Genomic DNA, 15,863 nt, shown 5'->3' with positions numbered 1-15,863 from the left:
CAGGGGCAAAAAAAGAAAAACTAGCTAAGGAAAATAACTGCTTCTATCGCAAGAAAGTAAAATGTGTGGTTTTCCAAAACTCCACAAAACAAATGAAGCCTTGTGGATTATTTAAGGGAAAACAGGAAAATTCATACATAACCTCACTCAGTATTCAAAAGTCTTCAAGGAAACAAAATAATTTTCCCAGTCTGAGACAGGTTTCAAAAGTGACCCATACCTGCCAACAATGAAACATCTAGAAGCATAAGAAGTTATATCTTTAAAGACAAGGCCGCTGTTTGAACGTTTCCTTATCTTTACAAAAATCTTATTTGTCCACATCCCACTTGCTTTAAGACCCAAATTTATCCTCTCAGACCCTGGACACACACATATTATATATATATATTTTTTCATGCTAATTTGGGTAACTATACACAGTGAGTGCAAATAACTAATAAAACCTTCACAGGACTAACCAGACATTTCAGTATCCATTTTACTACTGCCTATCTGCAGCCTGGGTGAAAAAGGAAGCAGGAAATTTTAAAAAGCCACAAACAGAGCCCTGATTAGTCTGCCCAATTCCTGGGATTTTATAATTCACTCTTGGACGGAACAGAAAGAGGTCAACTTTGTATCCCCAACATCTCCCATCTTGTCCCACAGAAGGGACACAAGAAGGAAAGAAGAAGGCAGTGTCTGGGCTCTGGGGCAGAGATGGAAAGAGAACTGTAGGAAGCAAAACGAAGGGGCCAGCCTGCTTATCCTAGAGGTAGGTGGGGCCTCCCCTCTCTGGGGGGGGGGGGGGAGGCGGGAAGGGGCTCTGCAGCCAGAGTAAAATCATCCAAGAATCTGGAAATGCCAGGCATGGAAACCAGAAAATGCGCATTGCGAGGAGGCTCAGAGAATTTGGACAAAGCGGGTTTTTGGCTGACTTGGGCCTGTTTTCCTCTGCTCAGGAAAAGGCAGCCCCACACGATTTTTCTAGCGTCCTCGCCTTGCTGAATGGAATTGCCCCACACCCCCATGCTGGGTCTAGGACACGGCCTGCATCAGAACCAGGCCGCACATTCCTCTCCTGTAAAACCGCCTCCCTTTCCCTTCTTTTTCTCCTCCTGTCTACAAAGTGGGAGCGGTGGCCTGGGATCGGGCCAACAGGCAGCCTCGTTCTGGCTCCAAACACTACCCTGCTCCAGGCACATCTCCCCTCACCCTCCTGGCACCAAATAAAATAGGGTAGGAATATAGGTATTGGGAAGACCATCTATTCTCTCTACTGCCTCTGGAAATTTATTTCATCCTCTACAGAGACTAGAAAACAAAACCCCTAGTCCTTTAATTCACTATTTAGCTTGAAACTTCCTTGTGTCACCAAATAGAAATAAAAGCCGGGAAGGCCAGAGCCCTGTCCTCCAGCTGGAAGGCTATGTGGGGATCCTCCGCGGGGCGCACAAGACAGAGGACAACCAAGGGCTTCGAGGGACAAGAGCCGTGCAGAGCCTGAGTCTCACCCACCTGGTGCGACTGGAAAGTGTCACTCCATGATGACCAAGGCCCCTGGAAGAAGGAAGAACCCCACAAGCCAGCTTCACAACTTTCTGCAAGAACTGAAAAACTGACAAAAGGCACGGCAAGGGGAAACCAGCCCGTGAAGATGAGGTCGATGCGGGTCGCTATAAAAATACCCAGAGGGGAAGAGAGAAGAGAGAGAAGGCCGGGAGCAAATGGCAAAATGTTGAATATTTGCCCGAGGCCAGCAGTAACTCCCGACCCCACAAAAGGCTTGGGGATCCTTCAAAGAAGATGTTCCTCTCCCTCCCCTGCACCTCTGAGACTCCTCTTGTGACCTTCCCAGGCCCTCATCAAGAGCTCCGTCAGGATCCATTTTGACACCCTACCTGAGCAATCCCCCCTCCCCACCGCAAGACAGAGGGCATTAGGGCAAGAGGAGAGTATCTCTGAATCCTGAACCCGGGTCTTCTCCACCGGTCTGCACTCCTCGAACCCTTGGCCCACAGAGAGCCTATTTCTTACAGTTGCTGCGGCAACAGGCAGTGGGGGGGGGGGGGTGTTGCAGAAAGCAAGGTGGCCAGGATAGGAACAGCCTGAGATTTTCATTGCTTGAGGGCTCAGGGGAGCTGGGCCGGCCCTGTCTGGGCAAGCAGCTTCCCCAAAATGTACAATTTGAGGAGTTGGAAGGAAGACATTTTTCAATCCCTCAAAATGTATTGCGCCCCCCCCAACTAATTTATTATCAGGATCATGGCCAAGAAAACCCGAGAATCCTCATTCCCCTGGTGTCTAGCCCCTGCGGAGGCTGGCACCAGGGTGCCGGGAGCTCGGGACCTGACCACCCCTCGGCCACAATCCGTCCCTCTCCGGCTCCCTTTCTTTCTCACCCTCTCTCCCCCTCTGTGTCCTCCAGCTCCAACACAAACTGTTTGCACGGGAAGTCTCCCTCTATGACCCGATTCAGCACACACAAGAGAAAACTGTGGGCGACAGACCCAACGTCCTAACGAACTTGAGTTAATTAATGCTAAGGAAGAAAAGAGGCGCCCTCGCTCTGTTGAATCACGGTTCACTAGCCCTTTCAGTTTGCTGTGGGTGGAGGAAAAAAAAAAGAGGCTTTTTGGTTCAAATATTTTTGGGGGGCGAAGGGAAAACAAAAACACCGCAGAAGGGCCGCGGAGGGTGAAGCTGTAGTACCTGCCCAGAGGAGCAGAGGCGAGGGCAGCCGAGAGCGTCCTCCCAGAAAGCTTCTCGCCTAAACAGTCCTGGGAAGGCCGAGAAGGGGAAAGAAAAGGGAAGGGATTATCAGTCGATGGCCAGCCTGTTCAAATAAACTGCTCAAAAAATTATACTGTCAGACTATGAGATACATATATATATATGTATATTTTTTTAAAGCCCAAACCCAACAACTCAATTTGAACAGAGCCGTGAAGATGTTTTAACAGAGCAGAAAACCGAAATATGGATGGCACGCATACAAAAATTTAAGTGTGCAGAAAAAAAGAAGAGGTGGCAATGGGGGGGGGCAGGGAGAACAGCTGCAATATTACTTTCCAGATGTTGACAGCAAAATGTAATTGGCAAGTAACTTCTTCCTTACCACTTTTCATCCTTTGGTCCTGAGATATTAAAAATCCTACAGCTAGACCTGAGTCTGAAGGCAGTTTCCTGGCGCTCCGTACACACGTGGATGGGTCTGGAAGCCTCGTGGGCCACACGCCTGCGAGCTTTTTTATCAGCCCACTAATTTTTACAAGCCCTCCCACCATTCTTTAGCGGGAGACCTAAGCAAAGCAGGCTGGAGGACATTCTTATTTAAATCATCATTTATTATCATTATTATTTTGTTAGGGAAGGCCTTTTCTTCTGAGGCTGGGTCTTCCTTTTTTTTTTTTTTTTAAATAAACTTTTAACTGAAATGTGTAAAAGGAAGAGCAGAAGATCGCACACGTCTAAGTCTGGCGCTCGACACGTTTTCACAAAGTGAACACACCTGTGTAAGCCCTCCCAGATTAAGAAATAGAACATTTTCAGCACTGCTGAACAGGCCTTTAGTTTTTAAGTTACAGAGTTCTCATAGTTTACATGCCTTAGAAACAGCTCCTGCCGCTACCAGTAACGTCAAACGGGAGCACCTATGTATACACATGTGTTAACAGAGCAGCATGCACTACTCATGTGACCACAAAAAAATATGCAGTGAAAAGAAGCCCCTCGAGTCCTCACTGCTGCAGAGGGGTTTCGCGCCTGTCTCTGTCTCTGTCTCTCTGTGCCTGCCCAGCTCTGATCCCATCAACAGGGCAACCAACTGTGCAGCGGGGTTAGCAGACCAGCAGGGCGTGTGTGTGGTGGACAAACAGGGCCCACCGAGCTGAAAGCCAAACAGTCATAGCGACTGAGGGGAGTAAGAGACCCTCCGTTCACCCTGCCCATAGGCAGAGACTGGGGGGCCTCAGGGGTGTGGGGAGTAATGGGGAAAAAGTGGCTCTGCAGAGCCGGGGATTCCTGAAGGGTAAATTATCACCCATCCAGGCAGGCTGCCCTCATTCCAGTCCCCAAGTCTATCAGGGAAAGGAGTGAGTGGGTCCTGGGGCAGAGCTGCGGAGGGAAGGGAGGCCCAACCCTGCTGCATCTGCCTCCCCCTTCCCTGGCTCCAGCCCCAGCTGGCTCCCCCCTCACTTTCACTCGCACTAAATTTACTTTATAATTTTAAAATTAAATTTTAAAAAAAGCAGGAAAGAGAAAGCACTGAAGGCAAAGTACCTCCCACAATATCTCTCCAAGTGGGGGGGGTTCTGCTTATGTAAAAAGACAAAATGCAAGGGATCGCGGAAAAGTCTAAGCACCAAATAACAAGGAAAATAAAAGAGAAACACATTTAATTAAAAACACCTGAAGCAAATAAAGAACTCCTTTGCAACTCGAAGCAGTACCTGTGGGCACAAGTCCCTACCCCCATTTCTTGCCCACTTTTCCCTTTCCTTTCTCACAGGGAGCTGCGACTTCCCCAAGCATTACAGAAACCCCTTTCCTTTCTGAGCCCCTCCACCCCACCACTGGGGAAGGGCCAGGGCAGCCACTTAGCCTCCCACCAGCCTGAAGCAAACCTCTGCAGCCCTGAAGAAGCACCCTTTCCTCGATTCCCACACCTCCCCAGGCCGTGCCCATCACTGGCCCCGTACTCCGCTCTCCCACCTCAAATCTAGGCCCTGTAGGTGGTAGCAGCACTGTTCTGGGGCTGGACGCCAGGCCCAGCCCAAGTGGGCAGCTCTCTCCCCTACCACGGTACCGGGCTGCCAAGTCGGGCTCAAGGACCGAATTTTCACTTCCTATTGCATATGGGGCCGAGAAGAAAGAACTGTTCAGCTTGATTTTTAAATATGACAAGGGATCTGAGCCCTCTAATCCTGCGATCTTTAGAAATACGTGATTCTTATTTTGGGGGGGGGATGTAGGATAGGCATCAAGACTCTGCCTCTGAGACCCCACACCCCCCACCCGGTTTGACTTTCCCACCAGCCCGCCGCCTGGGAAACGCGCCCTCGGCTGGCACAGGGGTACCAGAGCCCGGCTCCTTTCTTCCTTTCTTTCTTTTTTAAATCGCTCTAGCGCAAACCAGGCAGTGGGTCAGGGCCCAGAGGCGGGGGAGGGAAGAGGAGAGGGTTGTCTCTGAAAAAGGGGAAAAAAGGAAAGCGAGGCTCCAACTCCGGGAGAAGAACGGCTGCCGCAAGTTTCCCGGCTTGTGCCAGTTTGGGGATTTGCGAATCAGACCGGAGCGGAGGGAAAGGCGGGCGAGAAAAAAAGCCCGCATTAAAACTAACCAGCTCTGCCTAAAAGCACGCTTTTCACCCTTAAATAAGACAATGACGAGGGGAGAGAAGAGACGAGTTATTTCTCACTCTTTAATTATTCCAATGCTTAGCATTATTTAAAAAAAAAAAACCACACACATTAGCCAATGATACATTCTAACCCTCAACAAAGCTGGTATTTTTCTCTGATTACAGACTTTGCCGCGGCAAACCCGGGCTCCGACGACAGAGGCAGCGCAGAAGCGCGCTCCTAAATGAGACACAATTTTATTAAAATCATAATAATTCCTTGCATTTCTATAGCGCCTTTTCAGCAGCGGAGATCCCAGGTGCCCCATGCCCGGTTCTACGAGGGAACTGGCGACCAAAAAGCTCAGTCGTGAGGCAGGCAAAGCTCGCCAGCTCCACAGAGTGCCACCGGCATGTATTTTTCTTTCTTTTTTTTAACAGCCCGTTTCCATCAGCCTCTGTCTCACGCTAAAAAAAAAAAAAAAAGTAATAAAACTCCTTTAAATTAAAATAAATTTTTTTAAAGGAGAGGGAAAAGATGACCTGAAATATAAGGGGAGAGGGGAGCCAAGTGTGGTCTGGGAGCCTGGGGTCCGGGGGGTGCTGCTGGGATGGGCTGCCTCTGGGTTCAGGGTGCAGGGTCAGCCGCTGCCTGGGTGACCTCCCCAGGCGCAGTTGGAGTAGGCTGAGTCATCTGCACGTGGAAAAGGAAAAGGACCTAACACCACCAAAGCGCATTTAAGTAATTTGGACGATAAGAAGTCGGGTTAATGACTGGTTTCCGAGGGGCGGGCGGGAGGCCCCCGGGGCGCTTTCACTGAATACTGGGGTGCTGCTTGAGCTCCGGAGGGGTGGCTGGGTAGCTTCATCCGGACACCAGCCTCCTCCAACAGGTTAAGTCGGGCCCACTCCTTACACACATTCCTTTCCCACTTTTCCATCCTTTCCCCCTTGGCCCGCCGAGGTAATGCTGCAGACTGGCTGGCAGCAGTGGGGCAGGGGGGCTTAGCACCCCAGATTAAGAAGTCATCCGTGAGAGGAAAAGCAGTGTTGATCAGAGGGGACCTGGGGGAAAATCTTTTTTCCCAGTTCTTGGAGACTGCGCAACTCCCGCGGCCTGAAGGCAGGGGAGAGGGGAAGGGAAAGCACATTTTCTGCCACTTAGTCACATTTCTTCCCCGTGCTTGCTGGAGGCCAAACGCCCCCAAACCCAGCCAACCCTCGAAACAAACAAAAATCTCCCCTGCTAAATTTCCCCTCCCTTATTCCCCCAAAAGAGGCGGCGGCTTGGGGAGAAATGGGGCGGCTCTTCCGAGGCCTGGGGTCTGGAGGCCTCGACCGCAGCGCACGACGGGGGCAGAAAAGGGACTCTCTCCAGATCGGTGCCCCAAGGTTGCCCGCAGATTCTGGGGCATTTAACCCCAAAAGTCCTCCGCGCGACTAAAGAATAACAGGAATTATCAACATCGCGTTCATTCCAAAGCCCTCGCGCGCATTATCCCCTGTCGGGTATCCGGATGGGCACGAAAGAGGGAACTTAGGCAAAGGCGGCCCGCAGCCCCACCCGGAGCGCCTGGGGACCCAACCAGCTTACAGGCCAAAACGCCGCCATTTGAGCCCCTTCTGGCAGCGGCCTCTGCCGCTGCAAATGGCGAGGGCCCCAGAACGCGAACCCGGCAGGCCCTCGACGCCACGCGGGGTCACTTTTGGGTTGTCGCCGCCAGGGGTTAGGCCGCGCCCGGGTAGAAGGGAGCGCCGCCCGCTCCGTGCGAGGGGGGGAGGCAAGGGCCCCGCAGGGACGCGGCCTAAGGGTCCGCAGGGGCGTCATTCTTTGCCTCGGCTCCTTCCCACCTGTTCCCGGTTTCCCCTCACCTGCCCGCGGGGGCAGTGGTCCTCACTCCTCGCTCAACGCCTGGCGCGGTTCCGCCCAAGTGACCCAACAGTCATGTGCACAGGCGCTTCTCGCACGACGGCTTCCCGCGCGACGGCTTCCCGCCTTTTTGCCTCCGGCGCACGCGCACGCCGGACTTTGCGCACGGCAGCTCAGGGCCAACCGCGCTCTGGCGCCCCGGGGCCAGGGTCATCCGGCACCGTCCAGGGGTATGTTGTCGTTGTCGTTTCCACCCCGTGGTGTGCGGTGCAGGTGACCGTGCTGTCAGCACCCGTGTCCTGCCGTGTGGAAAGAACAGAGCCCTCCCTCTGCCTGAGCCCAGGGGAGGCCTCCCCACGACCTCCACCCACCTGTGCCCCCCACCCCACCCCGGGCGAGAGCTAATTACAGCAGGTCCGAGAATGCCACTCACGAAAAGAACACCTTGGAGGCGACAATGAAAGGAGTTCGTAGGCGGTGGGCACCTGGCAAGGGGCATATGCTGGGGCTAGTGCATGGCTACTGCTGGCGCTAGAAATGTGCCCCCCACATTTCTGCCGGGGTTTGCAAAGGCACACGACGCGATGCGCCGGCTTATGGTGAGGGGGCAGGATATCTTCAGGGCGATGCGGGAGGCGGCCTGGTTGGGGCATCAAAGCGCTACCGTTGGGCAGTGGGACCATCTAGGGAGTCCTGAGACAACCCCCGCCTCACCTCTGCTCAGCAATGCGCTTCTATTTTAAGATCCCTCCCACCCCTCCAAAATCCACCCACTCGCTCTTGAGGTCCCTGGTGCGCAAGGGAAATCTGCCTCCGCCCCAGGCGCACCTGAGGGGAAGGCCAGGAGGGCAGCGCAGGGTCTGAGCTGCCAAGCTGGACTCAGGGGGGCAAATGGAAGTTTCGCCAGAGGAGGGGGCATTAAATGGCCTCTTTGTGGAGAGGAATTGTGGGCCGTCACTCAGGATTAATTTAAGCAGCAACAGCAAACACACACCAAAAAGCAACGTCTGGCCGCCAGCACCCACCCCCGCGATTGTGTTTCGGGGAGTGCTGCAGGATTCGTTGGTGTGGCCCGGCCTTTAAGAACGTGGGGCGTCCACAGTGGGAAGGGGGCAGGCCTGCTGCCGCCTGGACCCAGTCCCTGCTTGGCTAAAAGGGTTTGTAGGTTTGGGACCAAGCCGAGTGGGGGATGGTAAAATCCAAGTCCAAACGTGGAGCAGGAATGGGGGGAGGTTCTATGTAAAAAAAAAAAAAAATATATATATATATATATATATATATACATACATACACACACACACAAATTTCCAATATAAATATGTCACATGCAGGGGCGCCACTGAGTAGCAGCTCTAGGGCTCTCACCTTCACCCCAGGGACATTTGGGGAGGCGGGTGTTCTAAGAGAAATCCGGCTGGTGGTGGGAATTAGGCCTCCGCTTCCCGGTCTCCTCCCCCAACAACCTGAATTCCGCTTTTGAGCCAGGTGCCCTGGGCCGCCTGGCAGGTGTGCGGCTCACGTGAAACACACGCGTGTGCAGGCTGGGGAGGTGTGTACCTGCGTGGGCCTGGAGCCACGTGTGTGGGCATCAGCAGCTCCTGTAGGCTGCCTGACCCACCTGAGCCCAGCGCACCCATGGGGGCACAGGGCAGTACCTGTACTCAGAGTCAGGTCTGGGCACAAGCAGGGGAGTGCATGTGGTGTGTGTGTATGTGAGTGTGAAGGGGACCCCATCTGATGTCGGGCAAGGTCGCATTTATGGCCGTGTGTGCTCCTGGCAGTCTCACTAGGGTGTCAGGCCCGTGTGTGCATATAAACTGGTGATGCTTGGGACCCCGTGAGGGTGCCAGGCAAGGGTGTCCTTGAGACCCCTGTCTGAGCCTCTGTGCCGGAGTGTGCTTATGTGCACACGCGAGAGCTTGCCTGAGTGCCCTGCTGGGTTGTCGGACATGGGCATGCGGGTGCCAGGGTGCACCAGGATGCTGCACGGGGGCTGTGCGCATGTGCTTTCAAGCCCCCAAGGAGCGGCTCCGTGTGCTGGGGCCACCGTCGAGGCCAGCAGAGCCTGTATCTAACCCCTGAGCAGGCCAGGGGGCAGGGCCAGCTGCCTAGCCAGCCTTGGTGGGAAGTCATTGGAGGCGTGTTGGTTTTGGCGAGGGCAGCTCTAATGGGGGAAGCCCCGGGGAGCCAGCAGGGGTGGAACAAAGAAGGGGAAAGTGAGGGAAGGCGGGCAGCAGAGGAGGAGGAGGAGGAATCGCCCTGGAATGCGGAGAGCCTTGGGGAGTAGGGGTGCTGGGCAGCCCTAGACTTTGGGCCCTGGCTTGGGCTGAGGGACTTCCCTGGTGCCTACAGCTGCCAATTCCCCACTCCCCCACTCCTTCACTCCCACCCCGTGGACTGAGACCCTGGCCCCAGTCAAAGGCTCCGACACACAGAATCCAGCCACCAGGAAGAGTGGAGAGCCAAACAGCATTTGGGGTGGAGAGCAGGGCTCACATTTCCACAGCAGAGGACAGACAGTTTGAGGCCCCTTCCCCTGTTTCTTGGCTGGACTGCTTAGAACCTCAGTTCTGCCCATCTGGGGAATGGGAAGGGAACTCCCACAGGGAGAGCCAGGAGGGGGAGTCTCAGCTGAATAGGACTGAGTTGAAAAGCAGGGTGACCTGTTTAAGCCTTGCTTGCCCCTGGGGGCCTGACTAATTTCTCCCTCCCTCACTTCCAGCCCCATGACCTTGCCACTTGACCTTCTGGCCTCTGTTTCCTCATCTGTAAAACAGGTTACTCATACCTGCCTCATGTTGGGAGGGTTACAGGAGGTCATGCGTGAGCACATGCGCGCGCGCGCGCACACACACACACACACACACACACTCCGCCTGCTGCCCAGGCATAATTGCTCTGGAGTTGGTAGCTGTTATTTTTATTGTGAGGAGTCTATGGCTGTGACAAGCTGTGACGCTTGGTGTGATCGCGTGAGGCTGGCTGTGCGTGCGACTGTGCCGCTGTGTGTGTGTGCGTGTGTGTGACAGGTTGTGTGTGAGACTGTGCGTGGACGACAGATTGTGCCGGTGTGCGGCAGTGCCTGTGACAGGCTGTCACTGCGCGACAGACTGCGGGTGGCGGGGTGTTGCGGGTACCGACTGTGAGTGGAGATGAGGCAGTGTGTGGGGCTGGGACTGGGGGACTCCCGAAAACCTACCTCAGTGAGGCTCTGGCTAACAGTGAAAGGGGGAGGCTCTCAGGGACCATGGGGAGTTGGTCCAGTGTCCCTCAGGCCTTGGCCTTTCTATTGTGTCCAGTGGGACCCCACTTGCTTGCAAACCTTGGTAGGTGACAGGTCAGAGGGACCCTGTGATAAAGCCTCCCCTACACCCACTGTTGCCAACTCAGGTCCCCCCCCAGCTTCTTGCTTGGGTTCAGAGGACCCCAGAAGGGTCATTCAGGGATCTCAGGGTATGGAGAACCCTGGGTCTGGCTGGCTTTGGTGAGGAACACACACCCCAAGCCCGTTTCCCACACTTTCCCTGAGCTCCAGGCCTGGGCAGGGATGGTGGAGACCAAGAGAAGGGAGGGATTTGGGGAAAGCTCAAGAAAAGCCGGGAGAAAAATGGAGGGAGAAGGTGAGAAGACCAGAGACTTGCCTGGGACCTAGAGACCCTGGAGCTGCTTGAGGTTGGGGCCTCCAGTCGGGGTGGACACACATCAGGTTTGTGGGGATCACAACTGGCAGCTGACGCTTAAGAGCACTGCTTGTACCCCAGGCTCCGTGCTCAGATCCCGCTTTTAGGGACTCTCTCCTCATATCAACCCTGCCTGAGGGAGAAGAAAAGCCAGGCACTCTCCTAATCAGTGTGGGATTCCACTTCTTATACCACCCTGGCCCACCTCTTCCCTCTACAGCTGGGGAAACTGAGGCTGAGAGAGGGGAAGGGACTTGTCTGAACACCAGCTCACGCCCAGCAGACCTGAGGATACAGGACTTCGGGTTTTGAGAAACCTCACCACCTGGAAAAATCCCAGGCCCTGTGGGCTGGGGGTAGCACCCTGTGAACCCCGCCCCCCTCTTGGTGTGTCAGGACGCGTATGTTTTGTGTGTTATGGTATGGGCTGTGGTCCACGGCTGTCGTGTGTCTGGTGTGCAAGCCACAGCGTGATGTATGTGTCCCTCTGTCGGTGCAGGCCTCTGTGCATCTGTGTGTCCATTCAGGGCCAGCCCCTGCCACAGAGGGGGGAGAGGCATCGAAGCACCCCCCCCCGAAAGTGTGTCTTTGATACTTGCAGCCTCGGCAGCGAAAAACAAGTTTCCACAGGGCCGCCTTGGGCTGAGGCCAGGCCGTCCTCAAATAACATTTGAAGTTACTTAGCAAACTTTGTTTAGTGCCGAGAGAGGCAGAGAGGCCCGGGCAGCGGGCTTGGGTGGGGGGGGGGGCAGAGTAAACCGGTTCCTCCGAAGTCCCTTGCCCCTCTGGGGGCACGAGTGCCCAACATGGGGCTTAGTTCCCCTCCCCAAAGCTCCAGAGAGGAGGAGCAGGAATCTTGAAGCCCTGGAGGGACCTGGGGGGAGGAAGGATCTGGGCACCCCACAGATAAAGCCTTGCTTTTCCCGGTCTAGGCCCTGGACTTTGGCAAGAATGCCCACCCTGGTCTCCTGGTGGCCCAGAGGCTGATTCTGGCTCCCTAGTTAGATTCTGGTTAGAAAGGGAAGGGTCTACACTTTCTGTGCTGCCCCCTTTCTACAGCCCCAGCTCTGCCAGCCTTGAGGCAGGTTGTACAAGCTGCCTCAGAGCATGTGTCCCCCTCCACACACACACACACACACACACACACACACGCACGCACGCACCCAGAAAGCCCACATACCCAGCCTTCCCAAACTCTCATTTCCAGGGTCCCAGCCCCAGGCAGCAGAGAAGGCCTGAGAGCCAGCAATGGCGGGTTTGGAAGTGAGGTTGGTGCCTATGGGAGGGGGAGGAGGAGGAGATGCCAAAAATGGTGAGCCATTACAGGCAAGCAGGCAAGCAAGAGAGGAAACGAGCAGGGAAGATGGAAGCCAGGCGGGCATCCTCGCTGAGCTCGGGGCTGCAAAGGGGCAGCGAGAAAAGCGGTCCGGGGCCTTCCAGGGAGCAGACATGGGGGGACAAGTCCCAGGTGGCACAGAACAGGCAGGGGGCCGGGAGGCGCCCAACGCTCCCCCACCCCCACCCCCACCCCAAGCTTTGAAATGGAGACTGGCAGCAGCAGCCGCTGGGCTCTGCCTGGGCATGGGGTGGGGGTGGCGGGCAGGCAGGGCGCCAAACCAAATGCCACCAGGCTGGGCACGGTGGTTGCCAGCCGGCAGCGCTGACCCCACCAGCCCCAGCCCAGAACCCTCACGTCTAGAACTTAGGGGGTGGAGGAAGATGGGGGCCCAGCGGAAATCAGAGGTCCAACAGACAAAGCCAGGTCCCCTCAAGCAGTGGGCAGGTCCTCAAGACCCTACAAAGATGGCGCGGCCTGGCACTGCCAAGGTGACGGGCTGGGGTAAAAATAAACTGGGCCCGCCCCGGGGGAGCTAAATCGAGGGGCCCAGGTGGAAGTGCCACTCCGGGCCACCAGCTGCCCCCGCCCCACCCCCCAGCTCAGAGCAGCAGGGCTGAGAACACCGGGTGCCCATCGAGGCCCAGTTTCTATACAGGAGAAACCCCGGCCATCTTGTGTCCCGGTCTTGGGCGGTGCAGCATACGGTGTATCCACGAGTATGGATAACGGATGATCTCAGGCTGCAGCAACAACAGGCCGTGCACTGGGGGCAGACGGTGGGGGCAACCATGCTGAGCCACATACCCTTGACATCCAGACCGCCCCCTCTGAGAGGGAAAAGGACCTGAGAGGCCATACTTGATCTGCGGCAGAGCTACGTTGAGTGGCAGGTCGGCGCTGCGCCCCGAGGCCTCTCAGACCACCTCTGCTAAAACAGCAGCGGCCCAGCACTTCCGTGGGCCCTACATGCTCTTTTCCTCCTAGCACCTATCACTGTCTCAAGTACTGGACACTCCCTTGTTTATCAGGTTCACCGTCTGCCCTCCCACCAGGGCTGGCACCTCTGCTGATTTTGCTCCCTGCTGAGCCCCCAGGGCCTACACCAGGGCCTGGCACCCAGGAGGTGCTGAGTAAATATTTGTTAAAGGAATGCACAGGCCCCCAGCGGCACCCCCAGCACTTGGGCTCCAGCTGGGTACCCAGCAAGGTGTGGGAGAAGGCATCACACCCTGTCAGGGTAGTGAAGGCAAGCCTGGCCAGTGGTGGTGCAGAGCGAGTGCAGAGCCGACCACCCACTCTCACTCTGAGGCCTGAATGGAAGACGATCTGAAGGTCAGGGTGGTAAGGAGGGTGCAAGGGCTGACAGCTGGGGCAAGCTTCACATGGGGGTGTGGGGATGTACAGGCCCACTCTGAAATTTGGTAAAGGCCAGAGGATCAGCTGCATTCTGTCCCATAAGTAGGATTTAGAGTGGTGGCAATCAGAGAAGAGACTCAGGCTCTATCACCTCCTAGCCCTTGACCCTGGCACTGGATATCTCTTCTCTCAGCTTCTCATCTATAAAATCAAGCACTTACTTCACATCAAGCACTACTTTAAAGCACTTTCTATAAGCCAACTCCTTTGGTCCTTACCATAACTCTGTGAGAGGACTCTAGAGGCACAGAGAGGTTGAGTGACTTGTCCAAGGTCACACAGCTAGTGAACAGCAGAGCCAGGATTCAAACCCAGGAAGCTGGCTCAGAGTCCCCGCTCTCCTAATAGTGTCCAAATGTCCCAAATGCCAACAGTGCCGAACTAGAGAATCCCTACCTTATTATACTGTCAGCCACACACAGTAGCACACACATCCCTGCCACACCTGCCTCACAAGGAAGGATTCTGGGGACAAGCTGGGAAGGCACTGAGCACAGGATGCAACACAGCAAGCATACAGCACACTTTAGCCATCACTATAGTGTTTAGGACATTTCCTTATAATCCTATAAAATGCTTTCTCTCTGTGCGATTCTGCCAGCAGACTCTCTTCTTTCTCCAGAGTCAGAAATGAAGAGTCCATGGCCAGAGGATTAAGGAGACAGCCCCACGGAGGACAAGAGTTTCGGCAAGTAGCCTTGCCTCCATCCCGGACTGTCTTGATGGCTTCCAGAAGCTGGATAGTCAGAGTGGGGCCGCTAGGCTAGAGGACTGGGGTGTCCTGGGCCAGTGTAGGCATGTGGCTTCGCAGGCTTCTCCCCCCAGGCTGTGACGAACCAGCACAGGGATTCAGAGTCCCAAATTCCATCAGGAGAGATCAGGGTGATGGAATCGCCCGCTCAAAGACAGCCAGAGGGCAGGCAGGCAGAGGGGAGGCGCGAGGAGGCCAGGTCTCCCCGCTCAGACGCCATTTCCAAACAGGGCCAGGTGTAACCCAGGTGTGAGTGCCTGTGTGGGTGTGACGCTCATCCACATGTACTGCGGCAACTCGGGACTGCAACGCCACACCATCTGTGCCTGGGCTTATGTAGGAGGGTGGGGTTGCATTTGTGACAGCACCTGGGTCCTGATGAGCAACACACTGTGTGTGCGGCACTGGCAGCAGCGTCTTGTCCGTGTGTGTGCGCGCACCCACGCACCCACATGTGTGTAATAGGTGTCCGTGGTGCCTGCGTGCGTGTTACTGTGTGTGTCTGACAAGATGAGGGCTGAGTTTCTCCACTTCAGCACTGCTGACATCGGGGGCTGGATCACTGTTTGTGGTGGGGGCGGCTTGTGCTCTGGAGGGTGTTGGGCGGGGTCCCTGGCTTCCCCGCACTAGGTGCCAGTAGCAAACTCCCCTCCAAGTGTGATGACCAAATATGTTCCCAGGCACTGCCAAGTGTGTGTGTATCGCTGTGTGTCTGAGAGTGTGTGGCTGTGTGCATGTGCGCCTCTGTGTCTGATGGTGGGTGGGGGTGGATCCATGCTCGTGTGTATGTTTCTGGGTGTCTGACAGTGTTAATTCGTGCATGTGCCATGTGCTTCTCGCCGAGGGTCTGTGGGTCCGTGCGACACCCATAGTCCCGTGTGTTTGGCAACAGCGAGGCATGTGTCTGTGCTGTGTGGCTCGTGGCATGTGATTGTGTGACCCAGTGTGGCCGTGTGCACGTCCCCGCATGGGTAGCCCGCGCCGATGTGTTCGGATGGGGTGGGCATCTCTAGGTGTTTGTGTGTAAAGGCAAGTCTCTTTGTGTGGGGCCGCCTGTGTCTGTGTGCTCCTGATTTAGGAAGGTGTGCTGTGCCTGCGTGTGACAGCATGATTCTTTGTACCCGCATGTGCCGGCGACAGTGTACGACTTTGTGTGAGATGGACCCAGAATAAACCCCCAAGATGATTCTACTGAAGCCAATATTTGGATGGAATCTCCTGGCTGATTGGGCTCCCACCCCCCGGTCTCAACTGCTCCAGACTGAAAGCCACCTCCCCAGGCCAAGGGGGTGGGGGGCACCTCTGAGCTGCCCCTTCCTCCGGCTCGGCTCCCACAGATTCAGGTGGGGACAGACCCCCGCCCTTGCCCGATCTGTGCCAGGAAGGCTGGCACTGAGCTTTCAGCCAAGGGGGCAGGGTCCTCGGCAGTGGTGGTGGCACTGCCCCCTGCCCACTGCTGGCCACCACCCCCAGCTCCCCTCAGGGT

At 55.6% G+C, this 15,863-nt stretch overlaps 1 protein-coding gene across 3 annotated transcripts in view; it reads right to left on the bottom strand.

Moving 5' to 3' along the window:
• NFIX (nuclear factor I X) overlaps positions 1-15,863 on the bottom strand; it is a 96,104-nt gene that overhangs the window by 73,857 nt on the left and 6,384 nt on the right. Inside the window, exon 1 of one of the 3 annotated variants that reach the window (XM_044380009.3) lies at positions 2,695-2,719. The exons of the other annotated variants lie outside the window; for them this stretch is intronic. The gene's annotated coding sequence lies outside the window, so the exon portion shown is untranslated. Of the gene's footprint in view, positions 1-2,694; positions 2,720-15,863 lie in introns of those variants that run through there. 3 annotated transcript variants of the gene reach the window in all.

Source organism: Ursus arctos, unplaced genomic scaffold, assembly GCF_023065955.2.
Source record: "Ursus arctos isolate Adak ecotype North America unplaced genomic scaffold, UrsArc2.0 scaffold_14, whole genome shotgun sequence".
Classification (NCBI taxonomy): Eukaryota; Metazoa; Chordata; class Mammalia; order Carnivora; family Ursidae; genus Ursus; species Ursus arctos.
This window is presented reverse-complemented; position numbering and strand designations above follow the sequence as displayed.